This window comes from Schistocerca serialis, chromosome 1, assembly GCF_023864345.2.
Source record: "Schistocerca serialis cubense isolate TAMUIC-IGC-003099 chromosome 1, iqSchSeri2.2, whole genome shotgun sequence".
Lineage (NCBI taxonomy): Eukaryota > Metazoa > Arthropoda > Insecta > Orthoptera > Acrididae > Schistocerca > Schistocerca serialis.
Genome location: NC_064638.1, coordinates 734,260,967 through 734,286,215, shown reverse-complemented (window position 1 = coordinate 734,286,215; position 25,249 = coordinate 734,260,967).

The following is a 25,249-nucleotide window of genomic DNA, read 5'->3' as shown; positions in this document are numbered from 1 at the left end:
TTCACTACTTCATCCCTCAGAGCTACCCATTCTTCTTCTACTGTATTTCTTTCCCCCATTCCTGTCAATTGTTCCCTTATGCTCTTCCTGAAACTCTCTACAACCTCTGGTTTTTTCAGTTCATCCAGGTCCCATCTCCCTAAATTCCCACCTTTTTGCAGTTTCTTCAGTTTCAATCTGCAGTTGATAACCAATAGATTGTGGTCAGAATCCACATCTGCCCCTGGAAATGTCTTACAATTTAAAACCTGGTTCCTAAATCTCTGTCTTACCATTATATAATCTATCTGATACCTTTTCGTATCTCCAGGATTCTTCCAGAGTACTGCTCGACCACGTCCGGCCACCACGAGACGGTCGCCATACTCTGCACCAAGCACACCGTAACCTGGTCACTTCTGGAACGGACCATGTAAAAACAACTAATGGCTTCCCTGCAACATTCATTCCACACCACTGGACGAAGACGAGCACCAGCTGGACAAGTGAATTATCGTCTGATGCGTAGGTTACCCTTAACATGACAACACCAACGGCTGCGTTTGGATATTATTTCTGGCGTCACGCTGTGGGGAGCCAGGTCACAGATGGTAGTGACTGAGGGATCTCTGCCGGCACAAGGGTACGTTATGGACAGCTTGTGTCCTCATGTGTTTCTTCTCGTGTGTCAGTACCAGAGAGCCATTCTTCCACAAGACAATGCTTATCCATACATGGCACATGATTCTACAGTGAGGGACTAAAACTAAAGCAGAACTTGGAGCAAAAGACGTAGCCTAGAGCAGTAATGAAGCAACAGCTATAGTCAGCCAGAGCTGGTCATTGAGCTACAGTCTGATCTGCTGCCGCTTACGACAGCCAGTCATTGCCTCTACTCCAGATCGTTCGGCGGGGCATATGTACGTAGCCGCTACCGTGAAGGCAGCAGAGAGCAGCAGCATTTAAACCCGACCGAAGCAGCTCGCAATCATCAATAAGTTGGGGCAGTTTTTTGACGCCGAGTCTGACACGGACAGCGCCGTGCCGATAAGGGAGCCGTACATACCGCTGCCGGGCTTCAGGTCGGTGCCCATCGCCAGACGACCTCGACTACTGGGCAACACACCACTCTGCTGCCATCTTAGGAGTGCGACGTGAGGGCTCAGCCACCCATGCCTCCGTGATATGTCAACAGAAGACTTCTGCGCTCTGGAATACGGAACTGTGACACAGCTAGGTGTATACATCCCGGCTGGGCCGCCCATTCTTTGAGTGAGGAATACCTATTTCTCGCAATGCAGCAGCAGCGGCAACATGCAGCACGGTCAGCAGAGGGGACAGAGTAACAGAGTAGTCACCTCACTCGCCAACGTCAGCTTCAGTTTCAAAGTCCAGTGATTGTAAACAAACACCAATAAAGAAGTAACTGTAACCTCACCAGGATCTTCTTCTGCTGTACCCGCATTCATCTTCGGCAGGAAACTGCCACCAACACTCAGCCACCCTGTCATTCTCTTACACCGTGAAATGTCTGCGTGATGCTCAGTCGCTCTCGTGACCGGCAAGGTCCCCAGTTCTGTCCCCGGTAGAAAATGTGTGGTCAACTCTGTCCGAGTGACAGTACGCAGGATCAAGGACCAGCTACAACAGTTGTGGGCTAGCTTATCTCAGGAGAGGCTCCAGCGACTTAACGACGTCCTTCTTAACTGAATTAGTGCATGCATCCAAGGTGGAGGCGGTGCAACGCCATACTGATGAGTGGCCTCACACTGCCAAGTTCTTTGTAAATTTGACTCGATTTTGCAATCACTGAAGTAACATCACATACCCTCTCAACTTGTGCAGTTTACTTTCGTTTCCTTCTTCTCTTCTAGGTGTTTCACTCTTTTGTGAGGTAGTACACTTGGAAGGCGTGAAAGACAATCAGTCGTATAAAATCGTACTCTCTAGTCTCCACGGAAACAGTGTAGTTCATTCCCATTCCAGTTAAGCTTGTGAAGTCTGTTACTTCGAGACCTTCTACAGTTCGTTATTAGCTCTTCAGTTTAACAGCCACGCGGGGTAGCAGCGCATTCTGAGGCGTCTTGGCACAGTTCCGCCCGACGGTGGTTCGAGTCCTCCCTCGGGCAAGGGTTTGTGTGTTGTCCTTAGTTTAAGTTAGATTAAATAGTATGTAAGCGTGGGGACCAATGACCTCAGCAGTTTGGTCCTATAGGAACTTACCACCACCAATTCAGTTTAACACAAAACTTCTGGTGAACAATCAAGCGCTTCTACGTTAATCAAAACGCTTGAATATCCTTTAACTTGTTATAATAATTCGCGAACTTTTCTTTGGTCTTACTAGGGTGCACCACTGAGAAGAGACTTGGTCTTAGCGTTAGAGAAGCGAAACCAACGAGAATACCCTGGGCCGAGAAACAAGCGAAGCACTCTAACTTTAGTACTGACAGACTAAGAGGCTCAAATGATTAATAAATTGTGCGATTTGGTCTGTACTCGTGAAGGCTAGGAGTTTGTCGTGGACTATCATGAATTTACAAAGGCGGATCCAGCGGGCCCAGAAACTTTATCATTTTTGTGCAGGCACGTATGAGTTCACGGCAGAAACTTTTCTGTACTTGATCGGCTGCTGTGTCTTTCAGTGTCGAGAGTACAGGAAGTTAGTCCAACCTCTAGCTACAATTTGGGGGACACTTTTTTATTATTTCTAGAAACTAATAGATCAAGGAGGTGGTCGACGAAACGAATTCGGCGACTGAAGTTTATTTACGTGGGAATAAACAGCTTTTCACAAACTAGTGTGTTTGAGATTGATGGGATTTTTTTTTATCTTCATATCCATAAACTGTTCCAGTAAGATATTTTTATATGCTGTGGTCACCATGGACGGTGAGGGTACATGGAGATCGTGGATACCTTAGTTAATATACTCCCCTGTGACTACTGTGTGCACTACAGGAAGTTCAGGATCAATCACCACTCGTCCACGTAACTCAAAAAATGGTTCAAGTGGCTCTGAGCACTATGGGACTTAACTACTGAGGTCATCAGTCCCCTAGAACTTAGAACTACTTAAACCTAACTAACCTACGGACATCACACACGTCCATGCCCGAGGCAGGATTCGAACCTGCGACCGTAGCGGTCACGCGGTTCCAAACTGACGCGCTTAGAACCGCACGGCCACACCGGCCGGCCACGTAACTCAGAGTGGTGTCATGTGTCAGTGGTGGTCCTAGGGACGCACTACAGTGGAAACAGAGACCAGAGAAAACACAAGTTATTACACTCATTGCCCTAACCAACAAGTCTGAGATGCTATCTCCCACGGAAACTGAACCAGTTACAAAACAACACATAAGGAAGGGGAACTGGGAGATTTCTTCAAAAGTGTAACGCACCTATAAAAGAGACCGCGATCAGTCTTTGAGTAATGCTCAAGTGTTTGGAATCCTAGCAAGGACGGATTTAAGAAAGAGATAGAATAATTTCAGAGGTATGCTATGGTTCGATGAGAAAGTGTTGCACAAATACTCCACTGGCTTTGATGTAAATCCTTGGAAGGAAGACGAGGTACATTCGCGAAACGCTATTGAGGAATTTCAGAGATCCAGCGTTTGCGAGGTACAGGAGAACGTTTCAACACTTCCCCACGTCTGTCTCGTGTTAAGCATCACAAGCACAAAATGAGGGAAAGATGATCATTCATCTTTCCTTTGCTCCCTTTGGGAACTGAACGGGAAAGGGAATCACTAGAACCCCACAAGAAACGCAAGCTCGAACATAAACGCAGATTCTAGCTAAGCTTGCCGGATGCACTGTTGTATTTGACTACGAAACGCACCTGTGCAATGTCCTCACTACGTTGCATGTGCCAGTAGTAATCAAAACTGTGTTCTGAGCAGCTGCGAGTGCATTATGTCGGAGCTAAGTGAATTCGAACGTGGGCAAATTGTTGATGCTCGTGTGGTGTGTGGTCCCGTAAAAGGGAGCCTAAGTGTTCGGTGTTTTAAGTGGTACCTTACCGAAGACTTGTACCACATGCAGGGAAAGTTGAAAAACACCATCCGCTAAGTCACAACGTGGACGAAAACGTGTGTTGAGAATCGTGACGGACTGTCATTGAAGTGTGTTGTGACGGACAATAAGAGGACGACAGCTGCAAGAGTCATTTGCAGAACCGAATGTCGCACTCGCGACTCTGTCAGCATCAAATCAACACGAAGAGTGCGCCATTATCTGGGAACTACAAGGCGAGCAAGAATTATAAAACCACGTATCAATAACGCAAATGCTCATAACAGGAAAACGTGGTGCCGAAGTCATAAAACATGGACCATGGAGCAATGGAAGAAAGTCATTTGGTCGGATTCCCAACTTCTAGCGGAGGTGTCCCTAGAGTAAAACAAGGCGTGGGTTCGCTGATGATATGGGCAGCCATATCGTCGTATTCGACAGACCCCATCGTTACTCTGCAAGGCTGCATTACTGCCAGGGATTACGTGACCGTTTTGGATGATCAGGTCCATCACACGTGCGTTCCCCAACGGTGATGCTGTGTGCAAACAGCCCATGGCATCCGTTCACACAGTTCGCATCGTTCAGGACTGGTTTTGTGAGCACAAGGGTGAACTGTCGCATCTCCTCTGGCTTCCACAGTCACATCATCTCAATATCATTGAGCTCTTGTGGATAAGTTTGGAGAAACGGTGCGTGATCGCTATCCACCTCGATCATCGTTACCTGAACTTGCCACTATTTTGGAGGAAGAATGGTCCAACATATCCAGGAAACCATGCAGGTCCTGTGTTTTTCTATTCCGAGATGACTAGAAATTGTTTTTTTAATGCCAACGGGTTTCCTACACAATATTAGGCACGCTAATGTGTTGCGTTCATGGCGTTTACATATCTCTGTTCACCCCCCTGTATATAGAGGTGTATGTACGAATGCCATTTCCCTTCACTCGGTCACTTGAAAACTTTCAGACTCTACACAACGAACGGCCCGTAAACGAGATTATTTGTAACATACACAGTTTTGCCTACAACTGACGTAAATTCGAAATCACCGACTGAAGATCTCTCCAAAACTATTATGCCAAAAAATATTTTTCCTTTTAAAATAATTACAAGAAACTACGGGGGCGCGCTGAAAAGTAATGCCTCCTAATTTTTTATGTGAAAACTTTTAAGGCTTCTTAAATTAAACAGACGTTACTAAGACTACATTTTTGCTCTTCGTGTCTACATATTTGCAGTCCTCTGCCGCTATGGGCTACGAGTTGCAGCGTGTTACAGGACGGTGTGTAATGTTAACCATGTCGGTGCGTGAGAAACAGCGTGCTGTAATCGACTTTCGTATTCGAAGAGTTCGTCCGGACATGGAGCACCTCCTCCTTCAGCATGACAATGCTAAACCAGACACGAACGGTGCGATATCTGCAACAATACGTCGCCTTGTCGCCTTCGGGTCACTGACATCGACCATCCCCCATACAGGCCCGACTTGGCCCCAACCAATTTCCATCGTTTCCGAAACTTAAAGAACACCTCCGAGGACTTCACGTTGATAGTGTCAAAGCGGTGCAAGCAGACAGTGAGGTTGTGGCTCCGTCAACAAGCTCAAACACTCTACAGCAACTGTATCAACAAACTGGTCTCTCGTCGGGAGAAATGTGTTCGTCGACAGGGTGACTGTGTTGAGAGATAAATATATAGACATGAAGAATAAAGTTGTAGAATGTTAATTATGTTTGTTTTATTTAAAAACTTTTAAGGCTTTTCATATAAAAAATTGGAGCCTTTTCTTTTGAGCAAGCCCTCGCATCATAACTGGCGATGACAGTAGGGCGTAGATAACAGTAACGTGGCGTTAGCAATCCACAACAAGATTTACTACTGGAGAACAACGTTTACATGTGAAAATTTTAGGTTATGGTTATACAGTTCCCATATAAAGCACTCCGTCGTCAGGCCACGAGTGGTCTACCGGGACCATCCAACCGCCGTGTCATCCTTAGTGGAGGATGCGGATAGGAGGGGTGTGGGGTCATCACACCGCTCTCCCGGTCGTTATGATGGTATTCTTGACGGAAGCCGCTACTAATCGGCCGAGTAGCTCCTCAATTGGTATCACGAGGCTGAGTGCACCCCGAAAAATGGCAACAGCACATGGCGGCCTGGATGGTCACCCATCCAAATGCCGACCACGCCCGACAGCGCTTATTTTCGGTGATCTCACGGGAACCGGTGTAGCCACTGCGGTAAGGACAGTTCCCATACAAAGGGTGGATTTATGTCGAAGTTCATACAAAGTGTGTTTCACATAAACCCGAAAGGAGGTAGTGTGACAGATTACCCGAAAGTCCTATCCATATCGTATTAACCGCCCTAAATCCATATGATGGTGGGTTGTGGAACTGCAAATAAAATTGTGACTGCTTACAGTCAACTGGTAGCTTGACCCGCTGGAAACAAAATGTCTTCCTGGTAGTGTTTGCCTTCCACATGTGACAGAGAGCGGCTGAGCTTGTCTAAATTTCTGCGCATCCTGAGAGGGAGCTGGAGTGACCGAGGGTGAAATACGGGCGCGTGGCAGCGGGCGTGTTTTCCCATTTGTCTGGCGCCTGCTGCTCCGGACAGAGCGCGCTGTCAGGCCGGGCCCTGGCAGCCGCTGTCTCGCCGCCTGACACGTGGCCCTTATCTGCGACGCGCAATGCCACGTGGGCACCGCGCTGCACCGCACCACGCCACCTGTCCGGGCCACTCCACTCGCACTGCGATCCCTTCCCCTCACCCATAATCAAGGGCAGCCGAACAAGCAGAGACAAAAGGCATAACTCCAGGGCTGTCTGTGCAATACATTCTAATATTAGTAATTGCAACTTGGGGACGAAGCATTCGTAAGGCGGCGCAGTGTTTGCTTCTGTTGTGAAAAAGTTTCAAGAACCAGAGCTGTAAAAACCTGTATGCAACAGAACCATTTCCGAAATGCTTTCAGCCCGACACTAGTAAGAGTGGTGAATACAAAATAATTATCTTCATTACGAAATTGACGGCCGGAGTGGCCGTGCGGTTCTATGCGCTACAGTCTTGAACCGTGTGGCCACTACGGTCGCAGGTTCGAATCCTGCCTCGGGCATGGATGTGTGTGATGTCCTTAGGTTGGTTAGGTTTAAGTAGTTCTAAGTTCTAGGGGACTGATGACCACAGCAGTTAAGTTTGTCGCAGTTGTGAATATTTTTGGCATCAGCTGTATTAGGCATGGACATATGAAAATCTGTGCAGGACTGGGATCCTAGGCCGAATTTTGCATTAACCATCTCGTATATCGGTGGACGCTGGGGACCGATCCAAAACTCGACATGCGACAGTGTCTACGATCCCACTGCTCGCAGCTTGCCTAGACTCCTGCTACAGGGTTCATGAGACAAACTCGTTCAACATCAGTGTTATCGTTGCTTTGCACGTCTAGGGTGTAATACTTATTATTACGACGTCTGGCGTGATAGACACTGGTAGTGATCTGGAATTGTAGTAGTATTACGAAATTTTGTCGCAAATGCGAATGTTGTCACCAGCTGAATTAGGCAAGGAACTGATTCCTATGCATGCATGCATGCATGCATGCCTCAAGGAACAGATATTGTAATAATACCGATCTCCATGTTTCATTAATAACGTTAAACTATGGGAAACTACGCGTTGTCCGGCCGTAGTGGCCGAACGGTTTTAGGCGCTACAGTCCGGAACCGCGCGACCGCTACGGTCGCAGGTTCGAATTCTGCCTCGGGCATGGATGTGTCTGATGTCCTTAGGTTAGTTAGCTTTAAGTAGTTCTAAGTTCTAGGGGACTGATGACCTCAGAAGTTCCATAGTGCTCAGAGCCATTTGAAGCAAACTACGCATTTCTGCTTTTTTCCAAACAGATTTTTCCACTGATCATACAAACGACTATTGGAAACATTATTTGTTGAGTGACAGGTTTCCGAAAACTGAAGATACCAACGTATTCGTCGGTATGAATAAAGAGGTGTCTTTGGAAATAGACAGGGCGTAAAGAAACTACTCGTACGTAAACAAAATTTTAGTGTGATTAAAGAAGATAAAAATAAACTCTTTTTCATATGACAAAAATGTCACAGGAGCGCCGTTTCCCCTCTAGTGGTCCATAAAGGGTTTCACGCTAGTGATGTTTAGAGACGTTGGGTAGACTGCCGCGTGATGAATACTGTTTTGGAGATGTTGCTGAAAATGCCGTTCGTTTACATTAATGCACAGCTGCCATCTGCGTGCTAACGACTGCCTAACATGCTCAAGACAATCAGGTGTATCACGAATAACAGCTGTAGCTTCAGACAAACGGGCATCCAGCTATTCTGCAGTGCCTATCGCTGTTTCGTACAAACACTCCATCTTATACCCCACAAAAACAAATCCACAGGAGGTGAGAAAAACCTCTAAAACACTGTTCATCAGACGGCTGTCTGAACCCCGTCACTCATCATCACTAGCGTCAAAATTTTCATGGACCATTAGCGGGGAAACGGCGCACCTGTGACATATCTGCCACTGAAACAAAATTGTATCTGTTTACCTTCCCTACATCTTTTTTTTATATACACTGCAACAGGCTGGCTTGTGTAGCCGTAAACTAGTTAGTGACACTTTGACGACAGTGACAGAGGCAAGAAAAATTTCTTTTGTTTGTTCAATGAATCATTTCCTCTCCTGTAAGCTTGGTTCCTTGTTTCAATACGAAAATATATCTTCAAGACGTAGAAGCAGCGAAAAGTGGCTTGGCGAAATGCTATTAGAGTTCTTATGAAACATACTCTCTAAAAGAAAAACAAAGTACGAATTTCGCTTTCGTGGAAAAATGTAACTTTCTTAGCTATTGTTTGAACTGGTGACGCTACATAACGGGAATGGTGTTACTGAGAATAATGGTGAGTTCTTTGAGTAAAGTTGGTTGCCATGTCAATGAAGCACGTTCGGAATTTTTTTCGATACTTCGTAGTACAAAAAACCTAAAATTTCCTGACTTTTATACATAAAGTTTTCAACGTTCACTGTAGTTTTCAACGTTCACCGCAGTTAGAAAAATTTAACGATAAATTCAACTGTTCAACGGGCTGAAAGCAAGAAGGCTTTATCATACTTATCTGTGTGAGGTAAAATATTTAAAGTAGTGTGTGAAGAACGAAATGTGTGTTGCACTAGTACGTATGAAGGTAATCAATTACCGTCTTAACTCGGCTGACGAGGCACTGCCTCCTCAGATCGTAACTGCTGTTAGTCTCATCTGGCTGAACAGCAGCTCGCGACTTGTTGCTTAAAACGGAATAAGCCGACAAGCAGACTCACCTGCAAAGGAATAAGAAAGACAATTTCAGACATTACACTATATATATTTCGCCACAATATTTAACATAAAAAGATAACGAGCAGTTATTGGAAAGCACTGGAATGGCGGTTACCTTAAAAGAAAGATTGATATACCCGAAAGAACTGTCAATAGTATAATTGTGCAGTACAACATTATAAACATTTTGGACATTGCGCAAATATAAGGAAAACTATTGCAAAACTAAAAAATATATGCACGAAGACCTTCAGAGGAGCGGTTCTAGGTACAGAAATTGCCATCTGAGTTGAAGATAAACATATGTAAAGTAATGCGCATAATTAGGCGGGGAGACCCCTTATTTTATGACTACATGATTCTTCAACAATAACTAGAAGCAGCCATATATTGCTTTATTCCCATCCAGTGAAAAACTGTTCTGGCTTTTCTTTTACACTGTTGGCAATTAAAAATGCAAAACCATTCAGTCGGCCTACAACTAACGTCAAGTTTACACGAATGTCTGGATGAACACAGATTAGTGACTATTGACAGCCGTCCGAAATTAATTTGAAATAGATTCGCTGAGCCGGCCGGTGTGGCCGCGCTGTTGTAGGCGCTTCAGTCTGGAACTGCGCGACCACTACGGTCGCAGGTTCGAATCCTGCCTCGGGCATGGATGTGTGTGCTGTCCTTAGGTTAGTTAGGTTTACGTAGTTCTAAGTTCTAGGGGACTATTGACCTCAGATGTTAAGTCCCATAGTGCTCAGAGCCATTTGAACCATTTTTTTAGATTCGCTGAATGCGAATATCTTGGCATGAGCTGTGTAAGGTGTATATATACTTACTATCTATTAGTGACATAAGAAAATTTGTACGGTCCGGGACTCGAAGCTGGATTTCCTGCTTTTGCGAGATTCGCCTTAACCACTTCAGCTATCGGTGCACGCCTCCCCGACGGACCCAAGCTTGGCCGTGTCACACTGTCTACATCCTCATACCGTAGTCCTCCATATTCACGACTAAATGCTTGCAGATTTACTCTGTATGCCTCTACCGATGAGCTCGAGCCATTGAGGTATCGAGACCAATCATAGATGATATTATCGTCTTGTGCCCGCTTTTTTTTTCTTTATTGTTATTTTGAAACCTGTAATACAGGCAGGCCTGCAGCAGCATACGACGCCGCTCTTTGACCGCAGAGAAACACAGATATACAAATGAAGACATTTAGATAAAAAAACATGGTGGACATATAAACGGAGACAAACACTTTTTAAAATACAAGGTGCCGTTCACGGGCGTAGAAGCCAAGATAAAATTGTTCAAACACTTGGACACAGACAGAAACGAGAATTGTCACACGTGAACGTAGGTGCACAAAACGAATAACACTGAACCACTTATGCACAAAACGACGGCACACACAGAACACGAGGCGTTGATCTCCGGAGCGCGAATGTTCACTAACCGTGTACGAGTCCGGGGACCTGCCAAGAGAGGAGGAGTGGGGGAGGGAGGGAGAGGGAAGAGCAGATCCCATGGGCAGGGGAGACAGGGGGAAGGGAGGAAGGGGGAGGGGAAGCCGGGGGGAAGAGGGGTGGAGGGAGGGGACAGGGGAAAAGGAAAAGGAAGGGAGGGAGGGTGCCTAAAGGAAAGGACACAGGAAGTGGGGGGGGGGGGGGAGGATCAAAGTTGATAGGAGGGGTAGATGGAGGGGAGGAGGACATCATCAGGGAGGGGGAGCTGGCGGAAGCCACCTTGGGAGAGGGTAAGGAGGGTGGAGAGATGGAGACCGGGTGGGACGTGGGAATACAGGCGCGGCAGCAGTCGGGGGTGGGAGAGGATGGGTGAGACAAGCGGATGAGGAGGGTCGAGTTTGCGGGAGGTGTACAGGATCCGTATCCTTTCAATGAAAAGGAGGAGGTGGGGGAACGGAATGAGATCGTACAGGATCCGTGTGGGGGAGGGGAGACGGATGCGATAGGTGAGGCGGAGAGCATGGCGTTCAAGGATTTGGAGGGATTTCTAAAAGGTAGGGGGGGGGGCGAAGATCCAGGCCGGATGGGTGTAACAAAGGATAGGGCGGATGAGGGATTTATAGGTGTGGAGGATGGTGGAGGGGTCCAGACCCCACGTACGGCCGGAAAGGAGCTTGACGAGACGGAGTCGGGAGCGTGCCTTGGCTTGGATTGTTCGGAGATGGGGAGTCCAGGAGAGGCGACGGTCGAGGGTGACGCCAAGGTACTTAAGGGTGGGAGTGAGGGCGATAGGACGGCCATAGATGGTGAGATAGAAATCAAGGAGGCGGAAGGAAGGGGTGGTTTTGCCTACAATGATCGCCTGGGTTTTGGAGGGATTGACCTTGAGCAACCACTGGTTGCACCAAGCGGTGAACCGGTCAAGATGGGATTGGAGAAGGTGTTGGGAGCGCTGCAGGGTGGGGGCAAGGGCAAGGAAGGCGGTGTCATCGGCAAACTGGAGAAGGTGGACGGGGGGTGACGGCGGCGGCATGTCCGCCGTGTACAAAAGGTACAGAAGGGGGGAGAGGACGGAGCCTTGGGGCACACCGGCGGAGGGGAAAAAGGTGTAGGAATCTGTGTTATGGATGGCGACATAGGAAGGACGGCGGGAGAGAAAGGGGCCGATCAGACGGACGTAGTTAATGGGAAGGGCGAAGGTTTGGAGCTTGAAGAGGAGACCGGAATGCCATACGCGGTCATATGCACGCTCGAGGACCAGGGAGAGGAAGATTGCGGAGCGACGGGAATTAAGCTGGTCGGAAAGATGAGTGAAATGAAGGAGAAGGTCGTCGGAAGAGAAGGACGGTCGAAAGCCACACTGGGTAACGGGAAGGAGGCGGTGCTGGCGGAGATGCTGGTGGATGCGTCGGGTGAGGGTAGATTCCAGGACCTTGCTGAAGACCGAGGTAAGGCTGATGGGACGGTAGGAGGAGACGGCGGACGGCGGTTTGCCAGGTTTAAGGAACATGAGGATACGGTAGGTTTTCCACAGGTCGGGGTAGTAACCGGTGGACAGGACTATATTGTAGAGCCTGGCCAGGGTGGAGAGGAAAGAGACAGGAGGTTCACGAAGGTGACGGTAGGTGACACGATCGTGACTAGGAGCGGTGTTGCGTTTTGTGCGGAGTGTAGCAATGAGATCCTGTGTAGTGATAGGGGCATTGAGTTCCGTGTGTGCAATGTTGTTGTGCCCGCCTCGGCACATAAAATTTACTTGCATCTCTGGATAAACAGACAGTAATGACGACTGACAAACTGTGCTACTGCCTTGGATATGCAAATGATGAGCATGTCACCGCACCCGCACGACGGAGGTTATAATAACGCTGTCTACGAGAGGCGTTCAGTAAGTAATGCAACACATTCTTTTCACGGCCAATTTCGGTTGAGAAATGCAGAATGTGTTGTGGGTGATCGTGGAATATTCCCGCGTCAGCCTCTATAGTTCCCTGAAGTTCCGACAGGTGGCGGCACTACACATTGCCTTCAAGATGGCGTCTGTAAAGGCGGTGCTTTGCAATGAGAGACTTATCACTGAGTTTCGTTTAGCGGAAAACCAAAGCTTCGCAGATATGCACCGATGAGGCGCAACGAGATGGCGCAAACCTGTCCGATCTCCCGCTTGCCGGCCGGCCGCGCATATCTGTGACTCCTGCACTGCTGGAACGTGCGGATATTCTCATTCGAGGCGATCGACGGATCATAATCAAACATCTCGCTTCACAACTGGACGTTTATGTTGGTAGTGCTGACACACTCGTCCACCAGTTGGACAGGAGACCACAAACAGCAACGAAGAACCATCCGTGCCGAACTGCTTGTGCTTTACGAGGGTGATGGTGGCACTTTCTGTCGAACATCGTCACAGACGATGAATCATGGCTTCATTACTTCGAACCCGAAACAAAACGGCAGTTCATGGAGTGGTGCCACACCACGTCTCCTCTGAAGAAAAAGCTCGAAGTCGCACCCTCAGCGGTGAAGTCAACGGCAACGGTCTTTCGCACTCTCTCACTGTTGTTCGGTTTGGTGTCCTCCCTCATGTCTCAACAATCAACTGTGAAGTGTTTTTTGATAACCTCAGGAAACTCAAAAAACGACTTCAGCGTATTCGTCGCCACAAAAATGCAAACGAACTTCTCTTTGTTCATGACAACGCAAGGCCTCACACCCTCCTGCGCGCTCGAGAGCGCCTCACAAAACGTCATTGGACTGTTCTTCCTCGCCCACCCTACAGTCCGGATCTCGCAGCTTCCAACTTCCCAAGGAAGGATGCACAGCACGGGAAGCAGTACGTGGATGACGAGCAGGTTATTCGTGCAGCAAGACGTTGGAATCGACGCCGACCAATAGAGTGGTCCATGCGGGCATAAGGACCCTCACAGAAAGGAGGGGTCAGGCTGTTGCACTGAACGGATATTGTTTTGATAAATGGGGTTTTGTAGCTAAAAGAGTGGGGAATAATACATTTACTAAAACCTGACTAAAACAAACCTCATTTCATAAAAAATGTGTTGCATCACTTATTGTCCCCCCACGTACGTTCTGCATATGAGGAAAGATTATGCACCGAGTTTTTCATCCAAACTACTGGTTGTTTGTGAGAAGATCGTGTTATACCTCGTGTAAGATGGGAGAAAGTCTACCACAGGTGCGGAATTCGATGGTGGCAGGATCGTGGCTTATCCAGACAATGATTTATGGTTTTTCATGTTGCTGCTTGCGTTCGTGGAGACATCACGGGTGGAATATCGAACAGCAGGTTTCAGGGGAGCCGTACTCAGTGCCAATGCAGCGGTCTCCCTTCACGCGGCAGTAAAAGAAGAGCGCCGAAAGTGCTGCGCCCAGTGACAGCACTGGACGCACGCGTGGGAGGTACCCCGTCGTCTTTTCAGACGAGTCCCAGTTCTGCCTAGGGCGTCGCTATGGACACATCTGTATCTGAAGTCTCCAAGGAGAAGGAATATTGCCAGATTACATTCGCAGCCATCGAATGGGCCCAACACCTGGCGTCATGGTAAGGTACGCTATGGTACACTACTCGATCACCTTTGTTTCGCACAGCTTGTAAATTGGTCAGCAACTGTTAAATTTCAGACACATTAATGCTGGAAGCTGTGCCCTATCTCCGAGGTCTCCGTGACTTTAACTTCAAGATAATCCAAAGTTTCTCATGCTGTCCTGATCCACCTCGAAACATAGTGTATTCAATGTTGCCCTGGACATCACGTTCTAAAGATCTCTCATCCACAAAAAGCATCTTGTCAATGACTGCCATGACCAATCAAGTAACGTGATTTCGTGTACGTTTCGTTAGCGCTGTTTGGCAGCTTTGAGGCAGTCATACAGCAGACGTTTTCACTTTGCGGTTGAAAGCTGTCAACAGAGCTTCTAGCTGTCAGAGACCTTTTTTCGCCTTACGCAACATAGTACGACTAAGTACAATAAGTAAAATTACTCATTAGCTCTCCCACCTGCCGTTACAATTTAATACCCAGCAGTGTAGATTTGTTTAGTTTTTCTGAAGTTGCAGTTTTTTGTCACGGGTATCGCTGGATTAAATGCGGACGCTGCTGCAAACTGGTTGAACCGTGGCCACCTCTCACGAGTCGCCCCGCAGAGAATAAATCAGATGTGGCGGACGGCGCCGACCCACGGCCCCGCCGCGCGGTGGTGGGTTCGTCTGTAATTTCACCTCGCAGCCAGCCGCCATAGCTCTGCCCCCACTCGTGGTATTTCTCTTTTCGTGCTTTACGGCGCCATAAAAGCGCCGGCGAAAATGCGGCGTAAACGATCTGTCTTCGGCCGCCTTTTTTATGGATATTTGATGCGGCACGAATCCGCGGATGCAGCTTTACCGGGCCGCGGTGTCTGTGTCATCCCCCGGCGACGCTAATGTATTCGTAGGGACACGTCTCGCCCGTAAACGCCGTCGCCCGTGAAGAAAGCAATACCAGCTTTCTCGGTCCCGTAAACTCCTTTACTGGAGAGAGGAAAGAGAAAAGAAACGTCACAACTGAATACAAAGTAGGACATATCGCTGATACACAACGATCTTTACGGCTTATGGAATACCTCTGTAGTTTCCCAGTATGGGCAGAGATGACTAGTGTTGTTGGGGAGTCCGCATATGTTGCAGAAGATGTAGCGAGAGAAAATGAATTCGGTACATACTGTCACGGTGAGGTTATTTCCGTAATTTATAGATCTAAGTTATTAAAACTGTAGTATCGTCTAGAGATCGCTGTACCGCATCAAAGTCGGCAACGCGGTTCGTTACCAGAGACGTCAGCGAGGGCTTGCTGCAATACGCAACGACCTTTGGGAGGTGCTCCAAAAGACCAGCCTCCCCTCTCAGCAACAGCAGCGCCCTCACGTTGACGCCTATATAGAACGTGCTATGCCAGGTCGAGACGTAAGCGGCACCAGTCAACACCATCCAGTAGGACAGATGGATATATATTTTTGTCAATGTCGAACATTGCACCTCAAGAGAACAGTTTGTTAATCAGTGGATCAAGTGATATTTTCCTAGTTCATCACTGTTGTAGATTATCCAGTACTCCTGTGCCAAAGAAGTGTATCAATATTAAATAAATCTTACATTCATTACTGCAATGAAGTACACTGCTATTTCATGTGATAAGCCTTGTCCCTCAGCAATCAAAGAGTCCACAGTTGTTGCCTGACGATTGTAGTTTCGTCTTGTCACCACAAAAACCAATATTGACACCATTAAATTGTAACACGTACAGAGTAAAGGAGACCTGGAATTTAACACATTTCAGTTCTAAGGTTATTGGCATATTCATGAGGTCGCCTCTTCCTTCAAATGAAGTTTCTTGTTATTTACAATATCTCTGCTAAATAATTTCAGGGTACGAAGCTAGTAGTCCAAGAATTCCTTTTTCCCACCATATGTAGGTCCCGAAACTGAAACATGTGTGAATATAAGAAATGGTTACAAATTACAGAAACTACATTAATATACTGATTATTTTTCGGTATAAGCCTCATGATAGTTCACCTCACAACCTGTCTGCCCTTACTTCTACATTTCCACATTCATACTAATCAAACCACCTTATGATGTGTGACGGAGGGTATTTCTGATAGCACTCACCTTCACGATGTCTGATACCTTTGGCACTTCCAGTAATTTCCATACGGTTTCTATTTCACTATTTGCGTTATACTCGTACAAAACTTACGACCCTTCAACGTGGCACGTGAAGTGCAGTCGCAACTTTGTGACACTAATAACGCTGAGCCAGGATTTTATTAAAAAAAAAAAAGAAAGAAAAAACAACTCTGCGTGACGCACAGCCATCTCTTGTAGCGTTTAACACTGCACTGGAGTTTATTAAGCATATCAGCAACGCCCTCGCGCCGACTAAACGATTCCGTGACGAAACGCGCCGCTCCTCGTTAGATTTCTCTCTCTCTTCTGTTAATTCAGAGAAGTGTTCAATACTTAAGAGTCGGTAGTTATTTTTGTTATTACTTGCGTGTATCAGTATTTCAATGATATGCTCTGAGGAAAAGCGTATATGAAGTTTTAACAGTGTGAATCCTGCTCTGATGAAAAACTGCAACATTCTAAGTTCTTACTGATATCTCTCTCTCTCTCTCTCTCTCTCTCTCTCTCTCTCTCTCTCTCTCTCTCTCCCCCTCTCTCTCTCTCTCTCTCTCTCTCTCTCTCTCTCTCTCTCTCTCTCTTGTGTGCCATATGGTCCAGTGATGTATAGTGAAGTGTGAAAGTGCGTGGTAACTACGACCTATGGCTCAATGGCTAACATAAAAAAAATCGTTGTATACGACGGATGGGTCACTTTACGTATTACATCCTGAGCCTGAAACAAATACACATTGATTCTCCATTGACCACTGACTTTTAAGAAAAACAGAAGCTTAAGTAGAGGTTCAAATTTGGGTATAATATGCGATTACAAAGTATATTAAATGTTATATGATTTGTCGCATAAATCAGAAACCGCAAATCTAAGAAAAGGAAGAATTTTGTCATTTAGAAAAACTGATTATTAATAAAATAAGCGTCAAGATTATGTTAAGCTCACCAGTTAGGAATTTTAGTTTCGTAATTTTTAGTTTGGCAAATTTTAATCTGATAAGTTTATTGAGTCTATGCAGACCTGTGGGAAGCCTTTTCCGGAATGAACCCGAGTGTCGTTGAAATTCAAACGCCAGCATCATTCGATTTCACCGCTTTAATTTCAAAGTTCAGTTAAGGTATTCATAGCTGGCTACAATATTTAGATTACACAAGCACAAATTACGAGTGCGAGTTTTGTTACCGCATTTTAGCTTACCTGTGACTGCAGCTCAGCTTGGTACGTACTAAATTTTACTATTGTTAATTGTTCAGAATCATTTAATTCAAGTTCAAAGTTAAATCTCTTATTTCTAAATTGCGTAGATTCAAGTTGCTTTTGAAATGATTGTTGAGGTAGTCCAAGACTAACCGTATTATACTGAATTTCGATGTGGTTCAGAAAGACAGCTCACTATTAACTTCAGTCACTAAATTAACTTTCGATTTTCCGGTTTTATTAATTCTTTTGCTAAATTAAGTTAGAGTGTAGCGAAATTTATTACTTCTGACAAACTTTCGGTTTTCACATTACACGTGTCAACCTTCAGTTGCCACGCTTCTAGCGCTAATTATATGTGTAATAACCTTTCTTTTTCAGTTACTATAGTAATTGTCCTTAGGACTGGCGACAGTAATTTCCCCCAAACCTCAAATATCTAATTAGCGCCAATTAATTGTTAACGTGACGACCGCACATTTACTTTCTTTATTAACGTTACCCCTTTTCAAAATTAATTTCCACCAGTTTCATTTGCATTTTTCCTTTCATTTAGATCTAACCCTTTCCTCCCTCTTTACCGACAGATTAACTTCGGTGACGACTGCTTTTCCCAAATTTCCATTAGGTACACGCGGTTTAATTTTTCACTGTCATTAAGGTCGATAAGTGAGGGGGAGGTTACATGGCGTAGCCGATGTATTTATATGAGTGATTGCTTTGTGTATTTTGCTAGTTTCTGCTCGTTCTATAAAGAATTTTCTTAAATTGTCTACCTGTCCATAATGTAGGTTTTTTATGTCGATAAATCCCCTTCCTCCTTCCTTTCTGCTTAATGTGAATCTTTCAGTTGCTGAATGTATGTGATGTATTCTATATTTGTGGCATTGTGATCGTGTAAGTGTATTGAGTGCTTCTAGGTCTGTGTTACTCCATTTCACTACCCCAAATGAGTAGGTCAATATTAGTATAGCATAAGTATTTATAGCTTTTGTCTTGTTTCTTGCTGTCAATTCTGTTTTCAGTATTTTTGTTAGTCTTTGTCTATATTTTTCTTTTAGTTCTTCTTTAATATTTGTATATCTATTCCTATTTTTTGTCTGTATCCTAGATATTTATAGGCATCTGTTTTTTCCATCGCTTCTATGCAGTCGCTGTGGTTATCCAATATGTAATCATCTTGTTTAGCGTGTTTTCCCTTGACTATGCTATTTTTCTTACATTTGTCTATTCCAAAAGCCATATTTATATCATTGCTGAATACTTCTGTTATCTCTAGTAATTGGGTGAGTGGTTTATTTGTTGCTGCCAGTAGTTTTAGATCATCCATGTATAGCAGATGTGTGATTTTGTGTGGGTATGTTCCAGTAATATTGTATCCATAATTTGTATTATTTAGCATGTTGGATAGTGGGTTCAGAGCAAGGCAGAACCAAAAATGACTCCTTGGTATATTCCACGCTTAATCTGTATTGGCTGTGATGTGATATTATTTGAATTTGTTTGGATATTAAGTGTGGTTTTCCAATTTTTCATTACTATGTTTAGGAACTGTATCAATTTAGGATCTACTTTGTATATTTTCAATGTTTGTAGTAACCATGAGTGGGGTACACTATCAAAAGTTTGCGGCAATCAATGTATGCATAGTGTAGCGACCTTTGTTTAGTTTTAGCTTGATATGTCACCTCTGCATCTATTATCAGTTGCTCTTTACATCCTCGTGCTCCTTTGCAACAGTCTTTTTGTTCTTCATTTATAATTTTGTTCTGTGTTGTATGTGTCATTAATTTCTGTGTAATGACTGAAGTTAGTATTTTGTATATTGTTGGTAGGCATGTTACGGGGCGATATTTAGCTGCGTTTGCTGTGTCTGCTTGATCTTTAGGTTTCAGATAAGTTATTCCATGTGTAAGTGTATCAGGGAGTGTGTATGGGTCTGCAACGTAACTGTTAAATAATTTAGTTAGATGTGAATGTGTTGAAGTGAACTTTAGCCAGAAATTTGCTATTTTATCTTTTCCAGGGGATTTCCAATTGTGAGTAGAATTAACTGCTTGGGTGACTTCATGTTGCAAAATTGTCACTTCAGGCATTTGTGGTATCATCTTGTATGTGTGTGTTTCTGCTTGTATCCACCGCGCATGCCTGTTATGCTGTACTGGGTTTGACCATATGTTGCTCCAAAAGTGATCCATGTCTGTTATGTTTGGTGGATTGTCTATTTTAATGTGTGTGTTATCTATTGTCTGGTAAAATTTCTATTGGTTTGTGATGAATGTTTGGTTTTGTATCCTTCTATTTTCACTTTTTTTGTATCTTCTAAGTCGTTTGGCCAATGCGTGTAATTTCTGCTTCTTTTCATCTAACTGCTCTATTGCTTCTTGTTGTGTGATCTGACCTAACCTTTTTCGTTTTTTGTCTGATATTTCATTTCTTATAAATTGTGTTAGCTGTCCAACGTCTTTTCTCAGTTTTTCTATTCTGATCTGTAGCCTGTGTTGCCATGCTGGTTTTGTGGGTTTCTTCTGTGTCTTGATTGGTTCTGATCTCTGCCTAGTGTGTATATTTAGTGTAGTGAGTGCTCCAATATAAATCAGTAGTTGTAACTCTTCCATAGTTGTATTTTCATTTATTTCGTTGTGTATGACTGTGTTGATAGTTGTTATTGTTGTTTCGACTTGTGGTTTATTTGGTGGTCTATGCAAGAATGGTCTAATGTCTGTATTTGTGTCTTTGTATTCTATATATGTCAGCTGAAATTTTTCTTCTATATGTAACATGTGTGTCACTTCATGTTCTATTTGTGCTTGTTCTGGTGGCTGTCTTAAGATTTCGTTTTCCTCTGATTGTTTAATTGATGCATGTTGTTCTTTGTTTGTTTGCTCTGAGATGTTTGAGTGCATTACTGTATTTTCTTCTTCTTCTGATTGCACATTATTTTGTTCTAGTAAAAAAAAAATGGTTCAAATGGCTCTGAGCACTATGGGACTTAACATCAGTGGTCATCAGTCCCCTAGAACTTAGAACTACTTAAACCTAACTAACATAAGGACATTACACACATCCATGCCCGAGGCAGGATTGAACCTGCGACCGTAGCAGTCGCGCAGCTCCGGACTGATTGCCTAGAACCGCGAGAGCACCGCGGCCGGCTTTGTTCTCGTATTTGTTGTACTTGTTGTTTGATGTTTTCTAATTCTGACTGGGGTATCCTGTTATTTTTGATTAAGGCACGGATCTGATCAGCTAGTCGTTGTCCTGTTAAAAATTTTAATTCTGGGTATCTGGTAATAAATGTTGTGTATACTTGTGATCTGTATCCAGTTGTGTTTGTTCCTAAGTTTGTTGCTTGGTAGTAACAGAACATGAGGTGTCATCTGACCATCTTATCCTCTGTCTTTGTTTTCCTTCTAGAGTGGTTGCAGGAAGCATATCCTGCAAAACACCGCTATTCGGATTTAAATCATTTTCCGTCTGGCTAGCAGTGTCGTTACCACTGTGTACGCGCATAGGGTTCAAGCATCGTCCCCGACCATGACAGCGCTTGTCCGAGGCTTCATTAGTTCTGTCCTGAACCAACTAATCACACAAAAAGGGGGGTTAGACCTGTTAGTGGTTTGTTCTTTTCGTCGCCTTTTACGACTGGCAGAACATACCGGAGGCCTATTATTTTCCCGGGGCTTCACGGGATTTACTATTACTATTATTATTATTATTATTATTATTATTATTACTATGAATGTTTTAGTAATATCTTTGGTATGTGTTGTTCCTAGCCAGATATAAGAGAGGGCCTTAAGGCCCTAATCTTTCAGGCTAAATATGCAATAAATAAATAAATAAATCAGTTGATCACCTCTTCAACAAACGCGCCAAGGTTAATGACTAACATTTTCAGCAGGCTGGGAAACAAGGGCCACAGGGAAAACAGAACTGATGCGATTAGAAGCTTTTGGAATGGGGTATTACAGTATGCAGGTGGACATCAAACGAATTGATCGAGAAATGAATGAATACATTCTGTTATGGGACACTGAGAAAAAAAAGTTAATAAATGTTGTTGTTGTTGTTGTTGTTGTCTTCAGTCCTGAGACTGGTTTGATGCAGCTCTCCATGCTACTCTATCCTGTGCAAGCTTCTTCATCTCCCAGTACTTACTGCAACCTACATCCTTCTGAATCTGCTTAGTGTATTCTTCTCTTGGTCTCCCTCTACGATTTTTACCCTCCACGCTGCACTCCAATGCTAAATTTGTGATCCCTTGATGCCTCAGAACATGTCCGACCAATCGGTCGCTTCTTCTTGTCAAGTTGTTCCACAAACTCCTCTTCTTCCCAATTCTCTTCAATACCTACTCATCAGTTATATGATCTACCAACCTTATCTTCAGCATTCTTCTGTAGCACCACATTTCGAAAGCTTCTATTCTCTTCTTGTCCAAACTATTTATCGTCCATGTTTCACTACCATACATGGCTATACTCCGTACAACCTCTTTCAGAAACTTCTTCCTGACATCTAAATCAATACTCGATGTTAACAAATTTCTCTTCTTCAGAAATGCTTTCCTTCCCATTGCCAGTCTACATTTTATACTTCGACCATCATCAGTTATTTTGCTCCCCAAATTGCAAAACTCCTTTACTACTTTAAGTGTCTCATTTCCTAATCTAATTCCCTCAGCATCACCCGAGTTAGTCCGACTACATTCCATTATCCTCGTTTTGTTTTTGTGATGTTCATCTTACACCCTCCTTTCACGACACTGTCCATTCCGTTCAACTGCTCTTCCAAGTCCTTTGCGGTCTCTGACAGAATTACAATGTCATCGGCGAACCTCAAAGTTTTTATTTCTTCTCCATGGATTTTAATGCCTACTCCGAACTTTTCTTTTGTTTCCTTTATTGCTTGCTCAATATACAGATTGAATATCATCGGGGATAAGCTACAACCCTGTCTCACTCCCTTCCCAACCACTGCTTCCCTTTCATACCCCTCGACTCTTATAACTGCCATCTGATTTCTGTACAAATTGTAAATAGCCTTTCGCTCCCTGTATTTTACCCCTGCCACCTTCAGCATTTGAAAGAGAGTATTCCAATCAACATTGTCAAAACCTTTCTCTAAGTCTACAAATGCTAGAAACGTAGGTTTGCCTCTCCTTAATCTTTCTTCTGAGATATGTCGTAGGGTCAGTACTGCCTCACGTGTTCCAACATTTCTACGGAATCCAAACTGATCTTCGCCGAGGTCGGCTTCTACCAGTTTTTCCATTCGTCTGTAAGGAATTCGCGTTAGTATTTTGCAGTTGTGACTTATTAAACTGATAGTTCGGTAATTTTCACATCTGTCAACACCTGCTTTCTTTGGGACTGGAATTATTATATTCTTCTTGAAGTCTGAGGGTATTTCGCCTGTCCCATACATCTTGTTCACCAGATGGTAGTGTTCAGTCAGGACTGGCTCTCCCAAGGCTGTCAGTAGTTCTAATGGAATGTTGTCTACTCCCGGGGCCTTGTTTCGACTCAGGTCTTTCAGTGCTCTGTCAAACTCTTCACGCAATATCGTATCTCCCATTTCATCTTCATCTACATCCTCTTCCATTTCCATAATACTGTCCTCAAGTACATCGCCCTTGTATAGACCCACTATATACTCCTTCCACCTTTCTGCTTTCCCTTCTTTGCTTAGAACTGGGATTGCATCTGAGCTCTTGATATTCATATAAGTGGCTCTCTTTTCTCCAAAGGTCTCTTTAATTTTCCTGTAGGCAGTATCTATCTTACCCCTAGTGAGATAAGCCTCTACATCCTTACATTTGTCCTCTAGCCATCCCTGCTTAGCCATTTTGCACTTCCTGTCGATCTCCTTTTTGAGACGTTTGTATTCCTTTTTGCCTGCTTCACTTACTGCGTTTTTATATTTTCCCCTTTCATCAATTAAATTCAATATATCTTCTGTTACCCAAGGATTTCTACTAGCCCTCGTCTATTTACCTACTTGATCCTCTGCTGCCTTCACTACTTCATCCCTCAGAGCTACCCATTCTTCTTCTACTGTATTTCTTTCCCCCATTCCTGTCTATTGTTCCCTTTGCTCTCCCTGAAACTCTGTACAACCTCTGGTTCTTTCAGTTTATCCAGGTCCCATCTCCTTAAATTCCCACCTTTTTGCAGTTTCTTCAGTTTTAATCTACAGTTCATAACCAATAGATTGTGGTCAGAGTCCATATCTGCCCCTGGAAATGTCGTACAATTTAAAACCTGGTTCCTAAATCTCTGTCTCACCATTGTGTGATCTATCTGATACCTTCTAGTACTCCAGGATTCTTCCATGTGTACAACCTTCTTTTATAATTCTTCGACCAAGTGTGAGTTATGATTATGTTGTGCTCTGTGCAAAATTCTACCAGGCGGCTTCCTCTTTCATTTCTTCCCTCCAATCCATATTCTCCTACTATGTTTCCTTCTCTCCCTTTTCCTACTGCCAAATTCCAGTCACCCATGACTATTAAATTTTCGTCTCCCTTCACTACCTGAATAATTTCTTTTATCTCGTCATACATTTCATCAATTTCTTCATCATCTGCAGAGCTAGTTGGCATATAAACTTGTACTACTGTAGTAGGCATGGGGTTCGCGTCTATCTTGGCCACAATAATGCGTTCACTATGCTGTTGGTAGTAGCTTACCCGCACTCCTACTTTTTTATTCATTATTAAACCTACTCCTGCATTACCCCAATTTGATTTTGTATTTATAACCCTGTATTCACCTGACCGAAAGTATTGTTCCTCCTGCCACCGAACTTCACTAATTCCCACTATATCTAACTTCAACCTATCCATTTCCCTTTTTAAATTTTCTAACCTACGTGCCCGATTAAGGGATCCGACATTCCACGCTCCGATCCGTAGAACGCCAGTTTTCTTTCTCCTGATAATGACGTCCTCTTGAGTAGTCCCCACCCGGAGATCCGAATGGGGGACTATTTTACCTCCGGAATATTATACCCAAGAGGACACCATCATCATATAACCATACAGTAAAGCTGCATGCCCTCGGGAAAAATTACGGCTGTAGTTTCCCCTTGCTTTTAGCCGTTCGCTGTACCAGCACAGCAAGGCCGTTTTCTTTAGTGTTGCAAGGCCAGATCAGTCAATCATCCAGACTGTTGCCCCTGCAACTACTGAAAAGGCTGCTGCCCCTCTTCAGGAACCACACGTTTGTCTGGCCTCTCAACAGATACCCCTCCGTTGTGGTTGCACCTACGGTACGGCTATCTGTATCGCTGAGGCACGCAAGCCTCCCCACCAACGGCAAGGTCCATGGTTCATGGGGGTAGGATAAATGACATAATTAATCAAATAAAAATAGGTTGGGGAAGAAGTATGACACGAGCCGTTGCTGAAAAGTGTAACTGAAATAATGGTGAAAAGAAAGAATCTCAGGCATATGGCTAGACAAGAGTATGTATGCTTGGTCGTAGATGATGTGGGATTTAGCAGTTATACTGAAACAAAGAGAATAGCTGACAAGCATCAAACCAATCTCGGATGCCCGA